Below are 10,700 nucleotides of genomic sequence, written 5' to 3'. Positions count from 1 at the left end.
CCCGTGGCGAGGCTCGGGAGGCACTCCGTAAATCACCCTTTTATTGATGTTATTATTATTTCGGGTGAGACAGGCTGCTGATCTTCTCACGGCATCGTATCAGTGGAGTGATCATCAGTTACACAGACCCATGGTTATCCTGTGGAAAACGCATCCTTTTTCAGATGATCAGAGCCATTTCGTTTCCCCGGCTGCGTCCTTTAGAACAGGGGACCCAAGGGAAGGAGGAACATATCAAAGAGCCCTCTGATGTGGGAAAGGCTGTGGTCCCCAGGGAGGGACATCCTCTAAAGCCCTTTTTGTTTCAAATGTCGCCCCCCCCCATGCCGGGAAAGCCCCTCCGTGGGGCTGGGCACATGGCTGCCCTCCAGGTGGGAGCGGGGCCCGTCTGAGATTTCCTGTAGGATTCTGTGCCTTGGCCTACAGTCCGTGTCCCCTGCCGGGCCAATTACTGACTTCCAGTGTTGTCAGCCAAAGGTAAGCGTGTTCGTTATGGGCCGCGAGCGCAGGGGCCCGGTGGTTTGCTATTGATGCTGTTTGAAAGGCCATACTTTCCTGGTCCCTTGTGTGTGAGGTCACCCAGAGCCCTCTCCCCCTCAGATGCCATCTCTCTGCCCTCTCGGGCCCCATCCATCACGCTCTCCTGCTCTGCAGGGGTCGGTCAGGACGGGAGGCAGGGAAGGGGAATCTGAGCAGGGGACCATGTGGCTGGCCACAGAGATGCTGGGTCCCGCGGGAGGGAGAGAAGGAACTCGTGGATACCGTGAGCGTCCAGGCTGCTCGGCCTGGGTGGGGCCGCGTGATCCAAGCAGCTCAGTTTTCTGGTCCCACGATTCCCAGGGCTCGGTCACTCCAATGAATAAACCTGAAACCGTCCCTTAAACCAGCGGGTCAGCTGTTGTGACAAAGGGAGCAGCAGGGTACCTGGGTTCTCGCTTTTGACCCTGAGCAGGTGATTCATTGTCCCTTCCTGGCTTCCGGCATTTTCTTCTGCGGTTGAGATTGTGGGGTTGGCCCGTCTCCATCCCACACCTGTGACCCTCCGATTCCATGAAGCGCAGCGGATTGGGAAGCTGGGGTCTGGGGTCTGTTCCTACCTTGGCCTTATTGGCAGGGACCCCAGTCTTAGGGCTTAGAAGCTCAACCATCCAAATCAGGTTCTCCAAGATTCGGGTATCTTGGAAAAATCCATAGCCACAGAGTCCAGGACGCAGAACCCCCATTATTATTATTATTATTATTATTATTATTATCATTATTGTCGTTATCATTATTATTATCATCATTATTATTATTATTATTGTGTGATACTTTGGCGTGGGAAGCATACGGCGGCGGCCCTTCTTTCCGTCAGGGCTCGGATTCACACTTCCACGTGCTTTTCCTAAGCCAGCAGAATGGTTCACCTCAGGCGACAGCCTGTTGGAGGGCAAAGGTCCCTGCCCAAGTGAGCGCCTGCTGTTTGCACCCAGCTGTTTATCCTCCTGGGGCGACTGTCCTGATTTTGTTTCTCTCTCTTAAATACATCACCTGCTCTGAAGCGTAAGGTGCCGATTCCCGCAGTGAGCCTCGATTCCTTGATCGGGTCAAAGCCATCCTCCCCCTCCCTCCCCAGCCTCAGGACTGAGGACGGAGTGGATCTAGGTGTGCCGCACACACGTGTGGAAATTCCACACCCAGTGCCATCTGTTGTGCATTCATGTGTTAATAATTATAATAATGAGGAAGGGGGTGGCAAACAGCCCCCCTTGGCCAACACCGCCTCCAGGAGAGCATTTCCCCAACCCAAAGGGACTGGTCTCCCTTCCCCCAAGACAGAGCTCCCCCGTTTTGCTGGAGCCGCCAGCGTCTGGGCTTACTGATGACCGGGGCAGTGTCTCCTTAGCCACTGGCTCCCCCCCCTTCAGTGCTCCAGTTTACAGAGGTCCCAGCCTGGACGGAACTGGGCTCCCCACGGGGACAGGACGTCAGGAGGCCAGAAAGACAGCGAGGGGCCGTATGCCAGTCCCCCACTGCACAGCCGCTGTGGGAGAGGCAGGGTCTGGGGCACGGTGGGCGGAGCGTCCTGGGGTCCCCTCCTTGGGTGATCCTCTGTGTCCTGAGAGAGACAGACCTTGGGCTTCGTAGGAGGTTGCCTCTCGGCCTCTGAGGAGGCACCGGGTGATAAACGAGACTGGTACCCGGAGGATCCAGGAGTCGCAGACGCTGCCCAGATGTGAGCATCCACAAGCTGCTCCACTGCAGCTCTGAGAGGGGGGGCCGTCTTCTGTGTTCAGCACTGACGCCCAGTGTGACCCCCTCCCGCAGTGAGGTTCATGATTATAATAATGAAGAAAAAGGGGGGTCACAAACTGCTCCCCTTTCCAACACCGTCTCCAGGATGACCTGACAGTTCACAGTTGGAGCCTGGGACACGGGGAGCTAGTTACCATCATCATCCCCCATCTTTTTTGTTGGAGGTGGGGTACCAGGGGTTGAACCCAGGGGCCTTTGGCCACTGAGCCCCATCCCAGCCCTATTTCACATTTTATTTGGAGACAGGGTCTCACTGAGTTGCTCAGGGCCTCGTTGTTGCTGAGGCTGGCTTTGAACTTTCGATCCTCCTGCCTCAGCCTCCCGAGCCTCCGGGATGACAGGTGTGCGCCATCGTGCCTGGCCTCCCACATTTCACACAGGAGAACAAGGAGACTCTGAGACGAGGTCTCTGGATGGAGCTTCCACAGTGAGTGGCGTTGCCAGGCTGGGTCCCCACTCCAGGTGACGTTGGTGACAAACTCTGGACCCACTCTATTAAACTGACAAACAGTTGCTTCCCCCTGAATCCCCGGGGAGCACACAGGCCAGGACTCCTGCAGTGCTCTCGGCTGCCTGGAGGAGCAGGCGGAGGGCGCACATTCCCCCAGGTGGCCTGGGAGCCCGAGCGCGGCCCGCTCTACTGCAGCCTCAGCGTCACCTCAGCGCAGCTCCCTCTGATCCATGGAGGATCCTCCCTCTGCTGCTCCTCCAGCGCGTGGTTCATCCAGATCAGTGCAGTCCAGGGTCCCCCGCTTGGGGCTCCGCTCCCTGTGGGTGGGTTTCCTGGTGGGAACCCCAGCCAGTGCGCAGGGCTCGGGGGTGGGGCGGTGGAGTTTCCCGAGTCCCGGGAGCAGCTGTGGCCTCCCTGCACGGGGCCAGGATTACAGAAGAAGCAGGGGCCCGAGGTGCGGCTGTGGACGTCTGGTTGAGGTCACATGGTTCATGGCTTTGATTCCAATGGACAGCCCCAGAAAACGGGCCATGAGACCCAAGTGAGACCATGAGACCCACTGCTCAGCATCAGCAGTGAACCCCGAGAATAGCAGACGCTCGGGGTCTTCCCTTGGTCCTGACCCCTCATGCAGTCCCTTCCTAGGTCCTTTCTTATCACCTCTCTGCACGAGTTCACTCACTGCCATCTCTTGGCTAGATGTTTTCAGTAATGTCCCCTTGTGACCAACTTCCTCCCGCCAGATGCGTCATCTCCTTTGCAGGGACGGTTTCCTTACAAGGGGATTCTACTCAAAACCCCTCCCTTCCTCCCTTCCTCCCTCCCTTCCTCCCCGCCCCCCTCTTCCTTCCTTCCTTTCCTCCTCCCTCTCTCCCTCTCTCTCTCTCTCTCTCTCTCTCTCTCTCTCTCTCTCTCTCTCTTTCTTCTTATTTGGTACTGAGGATTGGACCCAGGGTACTTACCCACTGAGCCCCATCCCCAGCCCTTTTTATTTTTTATTTAGAGACAGGGTCTCACTGAGTTGCTTAGGGCCTCCCTAAATTGCTGAGGCTGGCCTCGAACTCAGGATCCTTCTGACTCAGCCTCCCAAGCCACTGGGATGACAGACAAGGGCCAGTGCACCTGCTTCCTGTCTTTATCATAAAACGGAATCCTGTACTCTGACCCTTCATCGGTCCTTCATGAATGGCCTAACTCCTCGGTCTCCTCCTTTTGCACCTGGTGACTTCCTGGCCCCCTGGCTGCTGCAGGAGCCCTTTCCGTGACCACAAAGGCGCTCCGACCCCAGAACCCTCGATGCGGTTCCTAAGAGCTACAGCCTCCTCTCCCTCAGGGGGCACACTCCAGCACTCCAGAAGAGTTTCAGGTCAGCATGAATTTTGGGCTCACTCCCAAGAGGCTCAAAAGCATATTATGCAAATTAAGAAGCCCTTGCACTAGCGTAGATTATGCTAATAAGATGCTAACCAGATCCAAGAGGACGCAGGAGCTTTTGAAAGAGACACTTGGGGGTGTTGATTCCAGCCCTGCTCTGGCCATGAAGCCTCCAGCGAAGCACTGAGCTCACCTGCGTTGTTTTCCTTGGTAAAGCAGGGAAAGCAATCTTACCTGCCGTCTTTATTTTAATTAGGTAAAACATAGAATCCTGCATCTTTCACACAAATGTATGTAATAGGGAATAGTAAGGCTAACATGACCCCATGGGTCCTGGGCACCACCAGACCCAGCTCCGGGGAAGGGTGCCCTTCAGTGCAGCGCAGGCTGGGGGCATAGGGTGGTGGGAGAGCCACCCACAGCTGATCCTCCTCAAACACTCTCCTTAGGAGGTGATGTAAGGAAACAGGTGCCACCACTCAGCTGTCTGTCCCCTGTTCCTGTTGACACCGCTGTAGAGCATGTTGTCAATCACAAGTTGGTGACCTTCTCTGCTACTTGGTAACCAGCCTGGCAAACTGAGGTGACGACGTGTGCATGAAATAAATGATGGACGTCATCTCAAAGCAGCCTCCGCCCAGGTGCATGGACTCTAGCCCCAATTCCAGCATGACCACTTACCACCCAGCGTCACCAGATGCCCGCCCACCGTTCTCATGGATTGGGCGCTGTCTTTCTCATCATCCCGCCACCGACACATGTAGCATAAGTGGCTGCAGAAGGGAATCCCCCCAAAAATGTCCCCAACCTGGTCCAGGGGGCTGTCTGAACCTGAGCACCCTCCTAGCCCCCAGCAGGACGTCAAGGTCCCCAGGGAAGCGTCCTCGCCCCGTTATCCCCGGGCTCCTTGGATGCCGGAGTCTGCCTTGGTCACTGCAGGGTGCAGTTGTGGTCCCGCAGGTGGCTCTGCAAGTCCAGTCCAGCTGCAGACCTCACATCCCGCTCTGTCTGCACTCACTGTTCACACCCTGGTTCTGTAAGAGGAACTGCGATTTAATGATGTCCATCAATTTCCATGCAGCCGTCGCGGTGGCGTGGTGGGCGGTGTTCCCCTTGTTTATTTGTTTTATAATTTAATTTCCCACCAGAGATAAACAGGGCTATTTTTTGGAGGCCATTATAAGAATTGAAATTGATTCAAATATTGGCTCCAGCTCATTCTTTTTTTCCAGCACAGCTGTACTTAAAATTTAGCTCTTTAGTTTGGATTTGGACTTGGCAATGCAAAAGAAATCCTGCCATTATTTTGCACTTGCTGTATCCCAGGCACTGTAGCCAGGGTTTGACATGCATTTCCCCCACTGAATGTGGCAGGTACCGTGGTCACAGATGAGGAAACAGAGGTTCAGAGAGGTGAGGTGAAGTGCCCGTGGTTGCTTCGAGGTATGCTCAGGACATCAATTCAGACATCAGGGGGCCGGGCACGGTGGTACACGCCTGTTATCCCAGCGGCTCTGGAGGCTGAGGCAGGAGGATCACAAGTTCAAAGCCAGCCTCAGCCACAGTGAGGCCTTAAGCAGCTCAGTGAGACCCTGTCTCTAAATAAGATACAAATTAGGGCTGGGGATGGGGCTCAGTGGTCTAGGGCCCCCGAGTTCAATCCCCGATGCCCCCCCCCACAAAAAAAAAAAAGAAAAATTGAGACATCAACAATCCCAGACCCCTGGTCATTCGTTTCTCATTCATTCATTTATTTAAGAAATACGCTCTGCGTCTCCCTGGGCTGGGTGGCGGGGATTCCGCCCTGAGCAGGACGGCCAGGCTTCTGCATTTACAGAACCTTGAGCGCTCTCTGGCCAAGAGCACATTAAGCTTGCAAAATAACCATCGCCTCTTATTTGCCAAGCACTTTAAAGTTTACAGAAATGCACGCTCGCCCATTACCTCATTGTGACTAGATTTACTGCTCTCCCCGATGCTTAAATAGATGGCCAACGAGACCCGGGACTCCGGAGCGGCCTGTTATTGAAAGTGCGTCCTCTTCCACTCAATCTTTCCCAAACCAGCGGCTGTGTTTACGACACTCGGAGCCATTGCCTCTGAATTAAATGCCTGTCCTTCCCGCCTGCCTTCACTCTTGGCTTTATGCTGCTTTTAAAATGTGTCTCGGGTCTGCAGGTTGGTGACCCCTCTTTTCTACAGTCATCCTGTCTCAGATGACATGCACGTCTGCCCGTGCTGGGGGCCGGGGGAGGCCACCTCGGAGTCCCATGGGGTGCAGTTTGACAGATGGGGAAGCCCCTGAGCTGTCGATGATCCTTCTCCTGGAAGTCTTCTCTGCATCTAACTCATCTATCGGTTGTGTGTGTGCGTGTGTGTGTGTGTGCGTGTGCGTGTGCGTGCGTGTGTGTAACAAGCCAATACACTAACAGTTGATTGTCAGTTACATGTTTACAACCTTGTAGAGCGTGATAGAGTGGAGCGTTGTTTGTTTTGGCTTTGAGCTCAGGGTAATAGGGAGCTACAGCAAGGTAGACCCCAGCTGTGAGGGAGTCTGGCAGTTTTGGGCTGGTTCCATTTCTGCTGGTGGAGAAAGACCCTATAAGTGGCTAACAGGAGCCGGGCTCTGTACACTCACTGGCTCCCTGAGAGTTTCCCATGGGTCTTTATCTTTTAATGATTTTTCTCTTCCTATTTTTTACTGGTGCATTATCATTGCACATCTTGGCGGGAACTGTTGTCACCTATTTGTGCATGTGCACAATGAAACAAGGTCATTTGGCCAGTATCATTCCACCATTGCCCCCTGCCAGTAACTATGGTGACAAGGATAAAAATGGAAGCCCTACTTATGTATCTAAGACACGGCCTTAGGATCTCGGGGTCCCCACACACTATCTCACTGGTGAGGGGTTGGGAGCTCTTGGGTGGACCCGCGTCTTGCAGGACCTTCCTTGGGCTGTGGTGCCTTGAGCTGCCCCTTCATGCCAGGGAAGGGCCACCAGTGGGGTGGGTTCTCCCGATCAGCGAGGCGGACGGGAAGCAGGTGGACCTCGCTCTAAGCGCCACTGTTGACACAGGCCCCGAGCACAGGAGGCCAGTGGCCGGGGACCTACTTCAGACTCTAGAGGAGAAGGGTAGAGGACGGAGGCCAGGCCGGCTCCCACAGGAAGAGCTGTCCAGGCTCCAGGAACAGCAAGGAGAGGAGATCGGCAGAGGGGGGAGTGGCGGCCAGCGTCGCGGGATCAGGAATGACGGGCGATGTGGGGGGTCAGAGGCCAGGCCGGGGCTGGATGGAGCAGCTGTCCACGACACAGAGCACGTGGCCTCCCTAGACATCCAGCAGAGCAGAAAGGAATGGGTGACATCAGCTTCACTGTAGGTTCCACATAGCCCCACAGAGCCACACATCGTCACTGCAAGATGATCACGTCATTAGTGGGACATTGCAGTCTCCAGACGTCCATGTCTCCGTGACCTCATGACCTGCTACGCATCATGCGCTCACAGGGTCTCAGTCTGAGCCGCACCTCAGCCTCCATGGCTGGCGGCTGCTGTTGGGGGTGGTCCAGGGCTAGACGTGGAGGCAGGCACTGCCGGTCACATGATGGTGTGTCTGCCTCCATGAAGCAGGACGCGCAGTGGTCATGCCCTTCAGTCTCTGTCCGTCTGTCTGTCTGTCCCTCGAACACTAACAATGTACTAACAAGTAAGTGAATGGACAGAAGCAATGCTGTGCTCTTTCTGAGGCTTGGCCTCCAGCCTTCTGTGGCCTCCACTTCCACCTCCTGGGCTTGTGCCTGCACTCTGCCGCCATGCTGGGAGGAAGCGCAAGCAGAACTGCAGAGGACCCCATGGAGAAGATTGCAGATGCCCCATCCATGGCCCCAGTCGGGTTCCCAGAACAGCCAGCAGCCAGCTCTAACCATGGGTCATGAGTGTGAGGTCATTGTGGGCTTTCTTGCTGTCCCCAGCCCATTTTATTCAAAACGGAAAAACTGTACAAGCAACCCAGAAAACACGTTTTGCAGTGGTTTGTCCCATAGCCATCCATCTGCAAAAGCTGTGGTGAAGATTTTACTGTCACTTGGAGGAGAGGGGACAACGCCATGCAAGAATTCTGAGCACAGCCTTGGCCGGCCTCATCCACCTGTTTTAACAAGGTCACTCTGAACAGAGAGCAGACTGTCGGGCCCAGGTGTGCGAATGTGGACTCCGGGTGAGAGACGATGGCTGCCTCCAGGCCAGAGATGCTGGTGGGTCCAGCCAGGTGGCCGTGGAGGAAGCCCAGGGGGATGGGCCCAGCTGGGACACTTCGGTGGCAGACTCAGCGTCCCTCTGATGGAGTGGCCGAAGTTGGTTCTGACGCAAGGTGATAGATGGAGAGGGGCTGAAGACTGGGTGGAAAGGGCAGGGAAGAGCCCCCCAACCCCGGGGCCTTTCTGTCTGTCACGGGGCCCAGTTCACAAAAACTCTGAGACTTAGTGGGAGCTAAAATTGCGAAGTGTCCCTTCTTTCTAGAGGCCATGGTGGACGGCATCTCCTCTGCTTCATGGAGCATGGGTCAACCAGGCCAACCTCTGCCCTCACGGCACCACCACACGAGCGTGCAAACATGGGTAAATAGCAAGCGTGTTCAAGTGCCCTGACAGTATCTGCATGTTAGTGATCATAGGATACCTCAGCCCCCACCCCGCGCCAGCCAGACAGCTGCTGAGGTGTCACGATTGTGCTGATCATTGCCAACTGACACTTAATGAAGTCCAAGAATAGACGTTATTAAATAGTCATGGGTTGCCAGAGTCAGTTACATCTATGAAGAACTAGCACTATTTACGTAGGTGTGCATACAGCTGGAGCCGAGCCTCCATCTTTCCCCCAGTGAGCAGAAAGCTGCCTGCCTATTGAGGATGGAGCCATCTCATTGTATCAGTTAGTTACTGCGGCGGTCATGCTGCGTAACAAACACTCACCAAAGCCCAGTGGTATACAATAGTAAATGTGCGGCTGTTGGGGTCACTGGTGGGTGTGCTTGGCTCTGCTCTGCTGGTCTGGCTGGGCTCCCTCTCCTATGCATGACAATCTTGGGGATGCAGCCCTGATCTGCTGCTTCAGAAAGAACTTCATGTTCGGCTGTGAAGGCTGCGTTGACAGCCTCCAGCGGTCCGCGCCTTTGGGCTCTCCCTGGGCTTTCGACCAAGATTGCACACCTGGAGCTCAGACCCCGGATAGTGACAGAACATGGACAGGACCAGGGCCTGGCTGTGCCTGCCCCACACTAGGCTCCTATTAGGGGGCGTCTTTGCTCCCGTGTTCCTGCTGGGGCTTGGTCGGCTTGTTCAGAGGTGGCCGTGAACCAAGGCCCTCTGCCCCACCCTTCCTATGTCAGGAGTCCCCTCTGCACTGGGGTCGGGGCCCCTTTCACCCCTTCACTCTGCCCCTCCCTTCTTTTCTCTTTCCCAGGCGCACCCCTCAGCGAGCACCTCCTGCTCCTGATGCCACCCAGGCATCTGGTTCCCAAGGGACATGGCTGACACCCTGGGAGTGGGTGGCTGGCCACCAGCCAGCCTGGCATGTCCTGGGCTCTGATGATGGGCGTGAGGCTGGGCTGGCTGAGCTGCCTGTCAGCTCAGGCACATCCCATAACAGGACAGAGGCACGGGAGCAGGTGGAGACAGCCAGACCTCCTGGGAGCGGCTCCTTATCAGTGGAGGGGTGGGGGGGTGGGGATGTGGGGAAGGAAGCCTCTGCTTTTATGGCTTGAGCTCCAAGGTCGCAGACAAGCAAGGGCATGGGAGCAATGACTTGCTGGGGCCATGACTGTGACTTTCCATTGTCACTGAGCAAACCATCCGCTGAGAGGCACGGTGGCCGCTGGGCCTTGTGTACTGGCTCTTGCCCGAGGTCCTCTCTGCTTGAACTTGCTCAGTCTCATCTTACTTCACCTCAACGGCCATCTGAAGCTCTGAGCCCTGGGAAGTTGTTGTGGTCCACAGCGGCTCTCTCCCATGTCCTCTGGGTCTCTCTAGCGCCAGGACCCAGAGCCTTCAACATGGCAGAGAGGGGGCGGGTCCCCCAGCAGGTCTGCCTGGTTCAACGTGGGTGCTGGACAAAGATTCCCGGAGGACAGAGGGGGACCAAGCATTGAAATGCCATAGGAGGCCAGAATGAGGTGGAGCCTGGTGCACGCCTGTCATCCAGCGGCTCAGGAGGCTGAGGCAGGAGGATCTTGAGTTCAAAGCCAGCCTCAGCCATGATGAGGCCCAAAGCAACTCGGTGAGACCCTGTCTGTAAATAAAGCTCAGAACAGGGCTGGGGACTTGGCTCCGTGGTCAAGTGCCCTGAGTTCAATCCCTGGTACCAAACAAACAAACAGAAACCAAAATCCAAAATGAGAATCCTCCCGGGTGCGAATGGAGATCTGTCTATCTTGTTGGTACTTCTTTGACAAGTCCACAGACGTTCATTAATTAAAGTAGACCTTAATTAAAACATTAATCTGTTTCTGTTGATGCTGACAAGCACCCCATTGTCTAAATACTTAAACATAAAAACATTAATCAAAGAAGATGCTCCGTGG

The sequence above is a fragment of the Ictidomys tridecemlineatus genome, chromosome 2 (genome assembly GCF_052094955.1).
Source record: "Ictidomys tridecemlineatus isolate mIctTri1 chromosome 2, mIctTri1.hap1, whole genome shotgun sequence".
In the NCBI taxonomy this organism is placed as follows: domain Eukaryota; kingdom Metazoa; phylum Chordata; class Mammalia; order Rodentia; family Sciuridae; genus Ictidomys; species Ictidomys tridecemlineatus.
This window is presented reverse-complemented; position numbering follows the sequence as displayed.